A 13,087-nucleotide genomic window follows, 5' to 3' on the forward strand; every position below is an offset into this window, starting at 1 on the left:
AGGAATAAGCTGTTTCCAAAATGAAAGAAAAAAAAAGAGGGGGAGGGGAGGCTATAGTAAAGCAAATGACTGTTAGCATTTGAAATAATGGCTTGAGTTTTGAGAGAAACCTGAAACCCACTGAGGCAAACGATGAAGGGTAATCAGTTACTGCTGATATTAAAAACTACTATAATATTGGCCTCAGGGGTCAGTACTGGGGCCAATATTATTCAATATACTCATTAACGATTTGGACGAGGGAATTGAGTGTACTATCAGCAAGTTTGCTGATGACACTAAGCTGGGAGGAGTGGCTGACATGCCAGAAGGCTGTGCTGCCATCCAGCGAGACCCGGACAGGCTGGAGAGTTGGGTGGGGAATAACCTGATGAAATTTAACAAGGGAAAGTGTAGAGTCCTGCATCTGGGCAGGAACAACCCCAGGTTCCAGTATAGGTTGGGAAATTACATATTAGAGAGCAGCATGGGAGAAAGGGACCTGGGGGTCCTGGTGGACAGCAGGATGACCATGAGCCAGCACTGTGCCCCTGTGGCCAGGAAGGCCAATGGCATCCTGGGGTGTATTACAAGGGGGGTGGTTAGCAGATCGAGAGAGGTCCTCCTTCCCCTCTACTCTGCCCTGGTGAGACCCCATCTGGAATATTGTGTCCAGTTCTGGGCCCCTCAGTTCCAGAAGGACAGGGAACTGCTGGAGAGAGTCCAGCGTAGGGCAACGAAGATGATTAAGGGAGTGTAGCACCTCCCTTATGAAGAAAGGCTGAAGGAGCTGGGTCTCTTTAGTTTGGAGAAGAGGAGACTAAGGGGGGCCCTTATTAATGTTTATAAATATATAAAGGATGAGTGCCATGAGGATGGAGCCAGGCTCTTCTCAGTGGCAAACAATGATAGGACAAGGGGTAATGGAATCAAGCTGGAACACCAGAGGTTCCACTTAAATTTGAGAAAAAAACTTCTTCTCAGTAAGGGTAACAGAGCACTGGAACAGGCTGCCCAGGGAGGTTGTGGAATCTCCTTCTCTGGAGGCATTCAAAACCCGCCTGGACATGTTCCTGTGCGACCTCACCTAGGTGTTCCTGGTCCAGTAGGGGGATTGGACTAGATGATCTTTTGAGGTCCCTTCCAATCCCAAACATACTGTGATACTGTGATACTTTTACAGCACAGCACAGGAATTTTAAAAGATGACATCTGAAAGACATGAAGAAAAATACTACAGGAAAACAATACAGTAAAACAACAAAAATATTTACCTACGCCCTAAATTTTAGAACAGTTAGAGAGGCATACTAGAAGACATGATTGATAAGTCTGGATAGATGTGCTGTACCTTCCCTTCTCTCTTCCCCCACAGAAAGAGACTTATAATGCCAGAACCTCAAAAACACTTTAAAAAGGTGAGTTTAACACACAGTTTTCATTTTGGCTACATAAGTAACAAATAGAGCAGTAAGTAACAGATATGAGCACAAAAGAACTATTAATACATAAAATGATGGCGTAGTATGAATAAACAAGGTAAATCCTACTCATGGCATTGAAGCAATACTACTTTCATGACTGAGCTGAAAAAAGTAGAAAGACGAACTGTTCTGACGCACAGAGGAAACACCATATTCAGTGTAGGGACAAGAAGGTATAAAAATTTCTACCTGAAACTAATAGTGAGTCTGAAATCCTCAGAATCCTTAAATTTTGTGGAAAAAAAAAAAAAAAAAGTATTAGACACTCAAGATACTTGCCTGTTGGACTGCAGTAAGTAACTGCAGGTAAATTCTTTCACTACACTGCTCCTCAATGGAGTTTTGAAAGGATACTCCTCAGCATATCACCTGCACAAGGAACATGTCAGTAAAAAAAAAAAAAAAAAAAAAAAAAAAAGTAGTAAGTATATTAGGAAAACTAATAGGATGCAAAGTCAGTGGTGGTAGATGAGGGGCATGTAATAATTCACTTCAGAGAACATCACAAGTATAGCTGACAGCTCTCCAGGAGAAATCACCACCTATTAGTGGTCTAACAACCACCTTTTGAAAATACTCATGTAAGAGGCACTTTCACCTGCAAAATAGCATTACAGCACACCAGGACGACCTTCATCATATACATGAGATGCCTTTACTGGACTTAATCAGAGGGATTTATTTAGAAAGTAAGGGCTTGTCCCTAGAAGTTTGACTGTTTACATTGACTTCAGTCTATCTGACTACCTCATAGATATGTGCGAACCTGAAATCAGAGAACACCAAACCTCACCAGGATATTTAAGATATTAACCTCAGTTCATTAAACTAAAAAGCATTCCTGTGAAACCCCAGGCTCTACCTTAAACTGAAATTAATAAACTTCTGTGAGGGCTTCACTGTGGCTGCTAACAATACTGAGTCTTCTCTTAGGACTTTCTGTGTAAAACCTGGATGCCTTATACTGCTTTGAATCAACAGAATAAACCAGACCATAGAAATTACACATGAGGTAATGTAAGAAGCTACTGAGATAAAAAACATATTTGAACTGCTCCTGGTAGTGGAACCCAATACATGGTAGAAATACAATTGTTAATGCTTGTAAAACAGATAAAAGTAGCTATAATTCTGATCAAAAAAATTCTTTAAACCTGCACTAAAGGGTTTAATGTAATTCAAGCACAGCATGTCAGGCTCTTGCTTTGTTATGGTTTTTGAAAGAAAGGTTTCTTCTCTCACACCTGGCATATTGTGATTTCTACTGCAGAATTTGAAGATTTCCATCATATGCTGGCAAGTCTGGTGGTTATGAGTCATACCGGATTACCTGGTTATATTTACCAGCATGTGCAAAACTGATACTTGGTATTTATGAATTGAATCTGAAATGGTGTTTCATGCTAGAGAGGAGTTACTCCTGAGCTTTACAGGATAAAGCCTCTTTTAATAGAAAACATTATATTGGTTAGATTTTACACACTCGACTTTGAACCTGGTACAGAGTTTAGGGAAATATTGTAACTTTATTTCAATTTGGCTACTTTGTTTTAGTTTCTGTGGTGGGTTGGCTTTGGCTGGCTGCCAGACCCCCAACCAGCCACTCCCTCAATCCCCATCTTCAAAGGGCAGGCACTTTTCCCTGCTCCAGCCTCAGCCCTTCCCAGGGGCTGCAGGGCAACACCTGCCCCAGCAGGGTCTCTCCCAGGGCCGCAGGGGAGTCTCTGCGGGGGAGCCGGGAGCAGCTCCTCCCCTCCTCCTGCTCTCCCCTCGGGGCTGGCAGGGCTGTTCCTCACAGGGTTTTCCTCAGCCCTGTCTGCCGGGCAGCGTTTTGCCCTTTCTTCCCCAGGCTTTCCCCGAGGCGCCCGCCCGTGGCTGAGGGGCTCAGCTGTGCCCTGCGCTGGGGCCACTGGAGCCGCTGGAACCAGCTGTGCCCAGCACGGGGCAGCGCTGGCCGCTCCTCACAGGGGCCAACCCCGCAGCCCCAGGGCTGCTGCTGCTGCCGGCACTTGGGCACCTGCAGCCGGTACAGTTTCAAATGTATTATCTCTTCTCCATTCAGTTCATTGATTGAAAAATCATCTCAGCTACAAGGCTTAACAGAAGCATTTACTAGATACCATATTGTACTGACTATTCAAGGAAGACATTTTCTTTGGGCCAGTACCTAAGGATCAGCTCAGCATGGCAGGTCTGAGGTGTTCTTGAATGGATGATGATGTTAGGTACAGGTCTTCTTTCTGAGCCTGTGCCCTCCTTAGCCTCCTGCATATAAATATAATCAGGAATTTTTAATCCATGAGTTTGAAAATCAGCTGGATCAAGATACTTGTATTGGGTTTGCATGGCAAGGTTTTGGTAGTGGGGGAGGCTATAGGGATGTTTTCTGTGAGGACCTGCTAGAAATTTTCCCTGTGTCTGATAGAGCCAATGCCAGATGGCTCCAGCAGACCCACTGCTGTCCAAGGTCAAGCCCATCAGCAATGGTGGTAGCACCTCTGGGATAACATATGTAAGAAAGGGAGAAAAACCCCTGCACAACAGAAAAAAAGTAGACAGAGAAAAGAGTGAGAATATGTGAGAGAAACAACTATGAAGACATCCAAGGAAGTGGCAAAGGAGGGGCACGAGGTGCTCCAGGCACTGCAGCAGAGATTTCCCTGCAGCTCATGGGACAGACCGTGGTGAGGCTGGCTGTCCCCCTGCAGCCAATGAAGGTCCACGGTGGAGCAGGTGGATGCCTTAAGAAGGCTGTGACCCCCTGGGAAGACCACACTGGAGCAGGTTTTTGGCAGGACCTGTGACCCCATGGAGAGAGGAGCTCACACTGGAGCAGGTTTGCTAGCAGGACTTGTAGCCTTGTGGGGTACTTGTGCTGGAGCAGTTTGTGAAGAACTTCAGCCCATGGGAAGAAACCATGTTGGAGAAGTTTATGGAGGATTGTCTCCTGTAAGAAAGACCCCACACTGGAGCAGGGGAAGAATATGAGGAGGAAGGAGCAACAGAGACATGTGTGAGGAACTGACAGCAACCCCCATTCCCCATACCCCAGCTTCACTCGTAGGGAGAAAGTAAAGAAAATCGGGAGTGAAGTTGAGCCCAGGAAGAAGGGAGGGGTGGGGGTAGGTGTTTTAACATTTGGATTTTATTTCTTATTAGTTTACTTGCATTTTGATTGGTAATAAATTAATTTTGCTGGTCGAGTTTCCTTTGCCTGTGATGGGTATTGGTGAACGATCTCTCCTTGTCCTTGTCTCAACCCACAAATCTTTTGCTATATTTTCTCTCCCCTGTCCAGCTGAGGAGGCAGAGTGACAGAGCAGCTTGGTGGGCATCTGGTGTCCAGTCAGAATCAACCCATCACAATACTAAGTAATAAAACCTATGCTGAAGATATGGTGTCTGGCGAGCAGTAGTGTTTGCTTTGTGCATACTTGTTCTGACTGGGCCATTAACAGTTACAATTATCACAAAATATTTATCTTAATGTAAAATGTTTGGTAGGAATGTATGCCTCCAAAGTGTCATAACATATTAATTTCTGTTCATAAGTTTTACAACATATACTTGGAGAACTATTCTTATATACTTCTCTGATAAAACAATGTAGCCTACTCCTAGCTCATGGTATTACTAGATAATGCCAATTTAAACCATGTCAAAACAAGAGCAATAACAAAATGTGGGAGGAAGATACTACAAAAAATAAGACAGTAAAAATCAAAATAAAGCTTTCTGACATACAAATACTGTGTAACCAAGAGTGTCCTCTGTGAAGCTCTCACAATGTGGAGGCATGATTTTTTCCTAAATAAAACATTTTTCTGAGTAAAGCATGACTATTTTCAGTCAGAAATATTTAAGAAATATTCAGAAATTTTAAGACAAGATGACTGCAGAGAAATATGCAACCTTAAATAACAGTGAACAGACAGGTTAGTTTTTAGTGTTTTTTTCATACACCCTTTGGGTACTGGAGCATACAGGTACAAACTCTGTGTTCTAGTCTAAATTCCTGGATGCATCTCTTCTACCCCCATTAATGGATCTCTCTGACCCATTTCATAATCTGTGCCTAAGCCTCTTGAAGTAGAACAAGTAGATACAATTCCTCTGCCAAATACAAGATTTCCAACACATTTTCCTATGAATATATGCCAACTACTTCATAGGAGCTCAGAGATTCAGAATCACATAGCAAGTGCAGCTCTGACAAAACTTCAGTTTCTTTGAATATCCATTTGTTCCTTGCAACTAACACAGGATGCTAAAACACTTTACAAATTCCATGTTTTTTAGATCTTACTAACATCTATTTCATCACACTGACAGTTCAGCATCATCAAAAGTTGCAAAGTGTTTCTCAGTCAACTTTCCCTTGCTAAATAAATGCTGGTTCATCTCAGGTGAATCTTTTATTTCTTTGCTGCCCTTACCAGTGTTGCCCTCTAAACTGAGTCTTGCAGTATGATCAGGGGTGCACTGTTGCTCCAAATACCGAGTTCCTGTATTTTGATTAAATGTGACTGTTTTGACCCCTAATTCTTTGGGACTGAGCTTTTCTCACTGTTCCTGACTGAAAGCAAGTACTACCAGCATAAAACAGTGACGAAGGTTGGACCTGTTTATTATCTGATGTGGCAGTTGCTCATTCCCCTGAGATCTAGAGCTTTTAATAGGGCAGTTGATGGCTCCTTATCACCTTTTGTGCCCCACTATGCCTGTCCCAACGTACACATCGTACACATCTAGGACTGTACCAAGGTGCTGACAGTCACATCCTTCCCTACCCCGGGGCAGGGTGACTTCACCTCCACCAGCTGGGGGGCAGGAAGGATGGGACCCTCAGTCGATTGACAGGGTCCTCAAAAAAGAAGGTGCTCACAGTAGCTGAGAAGCTTCTGGATGATGTTGCAATGCCCACAGCCAGATCTGACCAAGCTATAAAATAAGGTCCCTGACGAAGACCCTCCTTTGAGTGGCCTTCTCAGAGCAGCGGATCTGTGAACTAGAGCCCTCCCCTTAAACTGGGACATCGTATGGGAAACTTCCTGGGATTGAGAGCATCTCACCTCCTCCTGTGGTGAGTGGTGATTTACTGGCTATATCCTTGAATGAGTCCTTGCCTAAACCATGCTAAATAATTATATAAACCCTGTTTCTCGGTTTATTTGCTACACTTTTCCAGCTAGAATAAAGTCTGTTTTGGAACTTATTGTCTGTCTGAAACTGACTTTGGGGTGCCTCTGTGACATCTGAATATACCGAATGTGTACTGTTTGAATAAAAAGTGTTTCCATGCCTTTTAAAGAAATTGCTGCTTCACATTATGAGCATGCATCTTCGGTGTTAATATTCCTGTAGGTGCTTCTGGAACAGTTAGAACTGTCCATTGCACATTTATTACAAAACCCCACACTACTGTTAATGAAGAAAATCAGACAAACAGAGGATTTTTTGTCTTTTCTTATTATTAGAGAAAGTAGAAATAAAAGATGCATTTTTAAAAGAAATATACTGGAACTCTTACAGGAGGAACTGGATCTTTTACAATGTCATCAGTATTTCTAGTTTAAAACCGAACAAACAAACAACACCACCCACCTCCTTCGAAAGCCCCCCAAAGACTCTGGATAAATTATTCAAAGAAAATCCTCAAGCTAAGTCCTAAGTTGATATCATTTCCGTATCTATACCACAGAACATTTTTTTCTGTAGTTTTGGTAATCCCTCCTTCTTTACCCTTACAAAGCGAGACAGAATATTTAGAGGTTAAAGTAGCTAACACTGTTCTGGAAGTACATTGGTATATTTCCCTTGAATTAGGAGATTGAAAGCTACAGGAAGTTATTTCTGGTAAAAGTATTGATAGGGCTTTTTTCTTCTCACAGGACTCTTTCCACAATTTGGCTGGAGTAGAAGGGCATGCCAAAGAAAGGGGTTATCATGAGTATCTTGAAAATATACAGATAAAATGGGTATATTTTGAGTTCTTGCCAATTAAATGGTCTCCCTGCATTTTTCACATAATATCTTCTGTCAACAATTCTTTACTACTCTTGCTCACATGGACTTTTTGGCATATGTCAGATCAGTGGAGTACAGCTTTGTCTTTTTGGATGGTGAATACTTGAAAGACTAGCTGATGAGAGTGGGCTTTGATACACCCTGTGTATTAAAATTTTCATAACAGAGGCATGCAATAAATTAGATGTGGAAACTGAGAATAAACCAGCAAAGAAATCTGAATGCATGGATCAGATTTTCACATGTACTTTAATTATATGATTTTACTGTATGAATGAAAACAAACCAAACCAAACCAAAACAGCTTCTCCAGTTGTTTCTGTCCCAGAACATAATAATTGGTTAACATCACTTCCTGATTGTCTTAACCCTTTTTTGCCTGAGAAATATACCAGGTGTCTTGGAAATGATTGATTCCATTCCTAGTCACTTTAGTATTCTCATAATTCTGATACTGTTAAGAATTTAGATTGTCTGCACCATATGGATATGACAAACCCCTCAACTTTTTATTAAATTAAAATAGAATGCTACACCTTCTCTGAACTGTAAATAATGCCCTGCTAAATATATATATATATATATATATAAATATATATATATATATATATAAAGTACCTCCTGAATAAACAATAGGTAAGGTTTTGTGCAACTGAAATCAATAATACATTCACCGTAGGGTTCAGATGGAACAGAAAGTTCTCTACACAAGACTTGAAAAATATTTGAACATATAAGATGTAAAATTTCCAGATATAAATAAATAGACGTGGCAAACAAAATCTAATGGAGATATTAAATGGAGCTTGATTTTGTTTTTCATTGGAAAGTATATTGAAACTGCTTCACACAGAGAAAACTATTAGTAGCATTGTATTAAAGTACATTCATTGATGGATGAATAGATCTAATAATTTGTGCTCTTTGAGTAGGCGATAAAGCAGTAATTCAGTATCTTGAGCAAAATGCAGCAAAATGTCCTTTGCATTGGAAAAATGTTATTTTAATGAAATATTTATCTAGTCCTTTTCATGGTGCAGATTTTGGTCCAAAACACAGGCTGCTTAATGACCAGAACAGTTTAATGAATATGTAACATATCCTCTTGACACATCTTCTTTCTGCTGTCTATAAAAGGACTGCTAGGCTGACCTTTTCCATCTATATTGTACATGCGTGAAGTTAGCTGAGAAAAATGTCACTTTTTGCATCTAAAATTCTTACAGATGTAACCAAGACAGTGTTATGCAGCAAAGAAGGCAGGTGCAATGTATAGGCTAAATGCTGGCCACAGTACCCAAAGCTTTTCCTGTGGGTCAGTAAGCAGGCAAGTAAACTGAGGGTGATAGCTCAAGGCAATGCTGCTGGCATATATTTGGCTTGGTCCCTGTAGCCACAATAGCTAGGACAATTCAAAAGGAATATAGTAATTGTCAGGATCTGCGTTTCCGTTTTGCCTTCTGAGGAGCCCTTGTTTGGCAGCAAAACAGACCAGCACCCTTGGTTTTGATATTTATACAAAGTATTCATGGTCACAGCTACTGATTTGTTCAATCTGAGAACTAAGTTGAAATATACTGATAATTAGTTTTATCCATCATCGTATTAAGAGCAAGGCTTTTCATTGTATTATTGAAGTTTGTCCCTGAATTCTGTGTCTTGGTCCTGAAGGTATCAACAGCTATGACTGTCCTTGCCCAATGCCCACAGCTCACTGGACACTGCCCAGGATGCCATGTCAGCCCTGGGGCCCTCAGCCCCTGCCCCAGCAACACTGCAGCAGGGCCAGTCTCCAGCTCCCCATAGCCCTGCCCAGCCTAAAGCTGGGCCCATGTCCTGGTCTGACCTTGGCTTGCCGCAGTCCCCAGGGATGTCCCCAACTCCCAGGGCTGGGGCTGCCCCTGTGCCCCCAGCTCCTGACTGGCGGGTAGGAAGGGTCCTGGCTGTCACATCCTGCCATCACCCATCCAGGGAAGCCGCTGATGCTCCCAGCCTCAGGAAGCTGCTGACCCCCACAGTGTTCTGATAGGATTTCAGCGTCTGCCCACATGCATATTAATTTCCCATCTTTTCCACCAGCCCATACAGAGTCTCAATAGTCTGTCCTCTCATTTCAGTAATTCTTTGCATCACCTATACATCTGTGTTTCACACCCCACCTTCCCTAAATCTTGTTCAGACTAACTACAATTTACACCTGAAGCTTTTACAACCAAATAACAAGGGAATGAAAATAAATGTCTTCTTGTCAAAGGAGAACCATAACACCGCATTAGTTTATCTTTCTTGAGGAAATGCATCTAATTGCTGAGCAGTCAGTAAAACATTATTTAAGAATAGTCCTAAGCAATTAAATTAGGTTATTCCAGTTTGCTTAAACACACATTAATCTTTTATAATGACATCAAATTTGTGAACACCTCAGGGAAAAATTATGTAGTAAATCATTTGTAAATGTAATAAATGTTTAACCTGTAAAATAATAGATGAGCTAGAATACTTCAAAGCTGGTTTGGTTTACTTCTCTTTTTCCTTGATTAAAAAAAAAATCAATCAGAGCTGCTTAATTTCATTGTATCATTCATGCAGAGAATCTGCTTTGTTGTATTTGATTGATGGAAAAAGGGGAAATTTGTATCTGTTCTAAACTTTTTTTTTAAAAAAAATTCAAATTGTCCTCATGTTACAATTGGTAAAATGCATAGAAGCTGACTTGTTTTGTCACTCCAGTTTAAAACTGGAAGTGGGAGACAATTATGATTGGAATAATGGTTATTGGTAAAAATATACGGATTATAAGCTATTAAGCAAGAAATACTACTTTTTGGTACCATGGCCTGAGACTAGACTTAGAGGAAGGTAATTTAACATTATAACTTCTAATGTGTTGTGTTCAGCCTGAATTAACTTTGCATGCAGTTTCCTCTCAGTGTGAGGCAAGTGACGGCATTATAAAGTTACACAACAAATATCTGACACTCCTGTTGAAACTTGGCACAGTGCAGTGTGTGAGCTTTCTCCTCCAAGTAGCTGGGCAACAGTCTTTCATAGAGGAATCAGTAGCAGCTGCAACTGCTCCATCACGTGGTGCTCCTCATCTCTCTGAATTAGACACTTTGTGAGCAAGAGCATCAAAGTGTACCAGAAACTGAAAATGCTACACTGTGTTCTAGGATGAGGCAAGTGGGAAATACGTGCTATGGACATGATCATACATTGAAATTATGTTCACAATTTGCATGCATTTGATTTTCTGTGAACAACCCTATGGAAATCTCATTTTGTATGCAAGTGAGTGTTTCATATGACTCCATCTATTTTTGTTTCTGTAAATCAAACAGATTGTTTTGTAATGTATGTTTTGTATCACTTATTTGTGGAAGTGATGGTGTGAAAAACAGTCCACAAAGACTATACCTGTGTCTAAACTGAATAACAGATGTGTGCTACAACAACACCTGAGCTTTTGGCTGATGGGGGGATAATCCACATGTTCTGTGACCAACTCAGACAACATTATACCATCCTTCTAAATTATATGCTAAAATTTCTTCTTTATAAGTACCAGGGTGCAAGCAAGGCACAAACATGATCTGGAAATGAGAAGAGCTTTTTTTGTGTCCTGCAACTCTCTGACTATGATTACAGTAGCAAACAGTTTAGACAAGCAGAAGCAGATTCATAGCACAAATTATGATGCTGAGAAACTGATGCCCATGTTGTAGTTGTCTACTACAGAGTGCAAAGCCTGATGCTGAGGATCTGACATGCATGCTATACACACTTCAAATACTTTCTTTGTTTGATTTTATTTTTTCAAGCTTCAAACTAGTTCTAGACTGGTTCCATTAAGTGGCATTACATGCACTCCTCAAACACTTTCTGGCTTAAAGCTATCCCTAGAGTGAACCAAAGTCTAGTAAATGGCAATTAGCAGGAGCTTTGATTCAGAAGCAGTCATTATTTGAACTGCTCTTTTCATGTAGATACATTTGTAGTCAGCAAGTTAGAAATACACAACTGGAAATTAGATTAACATCCCATAAAGATTATTTCTTCTAAAATTAGGCAATGCAATCAGAATGAGACAATAGAGCTCCTCTTATCAATTTTCAGGTGTATAAAAGTTCAGTATCTAGTTTACATTAATTGTTTAGGCTTCCAATACAGGTAACAGCAACAGAGATAAGTATGGCAAATAAAAAATGTCTGATGCATCATCATTGTCTTAGAATGGGTGAAATTATCTTTTGGATGTAACAAACTGCTTTCACTGACATTAGGGAAGTCTAGACCAATGACAAGATGTGTGTTTTTTAGGCAGCTCAAAGAAGATAATATGAGCCCCAATTCTAGCAACATCTTTTAAAAAACAGCACAAGCTTCAGTTTTTCAGTGCTTTTCAGTGATTTTATGCCAAAGGCTATATGTATTTAAAAAAAAATATATATATATAAAAGAAAAGGAAAAAAAGGAAAAAGTCTGTGGTTTGTAAACAGTGTTGGCAATTTCTGGTTTTCAGAAGAAATCCTGCCCCTTTGCACTTTGAGAAAAATGGATTAATTCAGCTAGTGGTTCTGTTGCTCAGCTAGTGTGCCAGATATGTTTGAATGTATTACCATAGCTTCACAAATAACCGAGAAATAAATAGCCTATGAGTGAAGTGCTATTGTTAAACTTCCATGCATAGAAGTGTTTTGGCACTTCAGATGGTATGGGGGGCCAATTGTGTCAGGTTTCATACAAATGTAAGAAAAAAACAATAACTGTAAAAAAAAAAATCTATATCTACATCTAAGAAATCTTTTGTCAATGGAGACTTCCTGGGGCACAGTTTTCCACTTACAATAATGTATAGAGGATTCTGATACAATAGTTCATTTCCTGTTGAGCAGTTTCTCATTTCAGATGACTCTTAATCAGTCATAGAGGGAACACAGTGCTAGATCTCTGTAGGACTCCTCAAATGAGGTTATTGTACCCGTGCTTGAGAATGCAATGATTAATCTTTTCTGCTCCTTCTGACAAAAACATTATCAAAACTGATGTGTCAGAATGTTTCAGCTTCAGTGAAACAGCATTTTTTTCATGTCTGACCAGCTCTATTTATCACTTTCATGTCAATGTTGAATTTACTGATGAAAAATCCAATTTGATCTAGCGTGAAGTTTTCTGAAAAAGCCTGTCTGGAATTTGTAACTTAAGAGAAGTTTTACTGTCTATAGTCCTTCCCATTAGCAAGCAAAACATGCTTCAGGGATTGGGGAGAACCCAGCGCTACTCACTGGCCTATCCACTCATATGTCCACTGAGAATCTCTAATATAGTGAGACATTCACAGCTATACTGCTAGATCCAGAGCATGCAAAGAGTTTGCAAGAAACAGAAGTAATTCCAAAGGAGCAGGACTGCACCACAACTAAAGACTAAAAAATACCCTGTATTAAGAACTGTCTTTTGAATGTATATAGATTTGCAGGAGGATGCTTATGAGGTTCTTTTTCCCATTTTACTGTATTTTAGATGTTTTGCTAAGCATTGGCTTTTTCACCTGCCATAAAGAGCTCAGAGCAAGCATAAGAATCCCATGCTTGATT

Source organism: Nesoenas mayeri (assembly GCF_963082525.1).
Source record: "Nesoenas mayeri genome assembly, chromosome: 2".
Classification (NCBI taxonomy): domain Eukaryota; kingdom Metazoa; phylum Chordata; class Aves; order Columbiformes; family Columbidae; genus Nesoenas; species Nesoenas mayeri.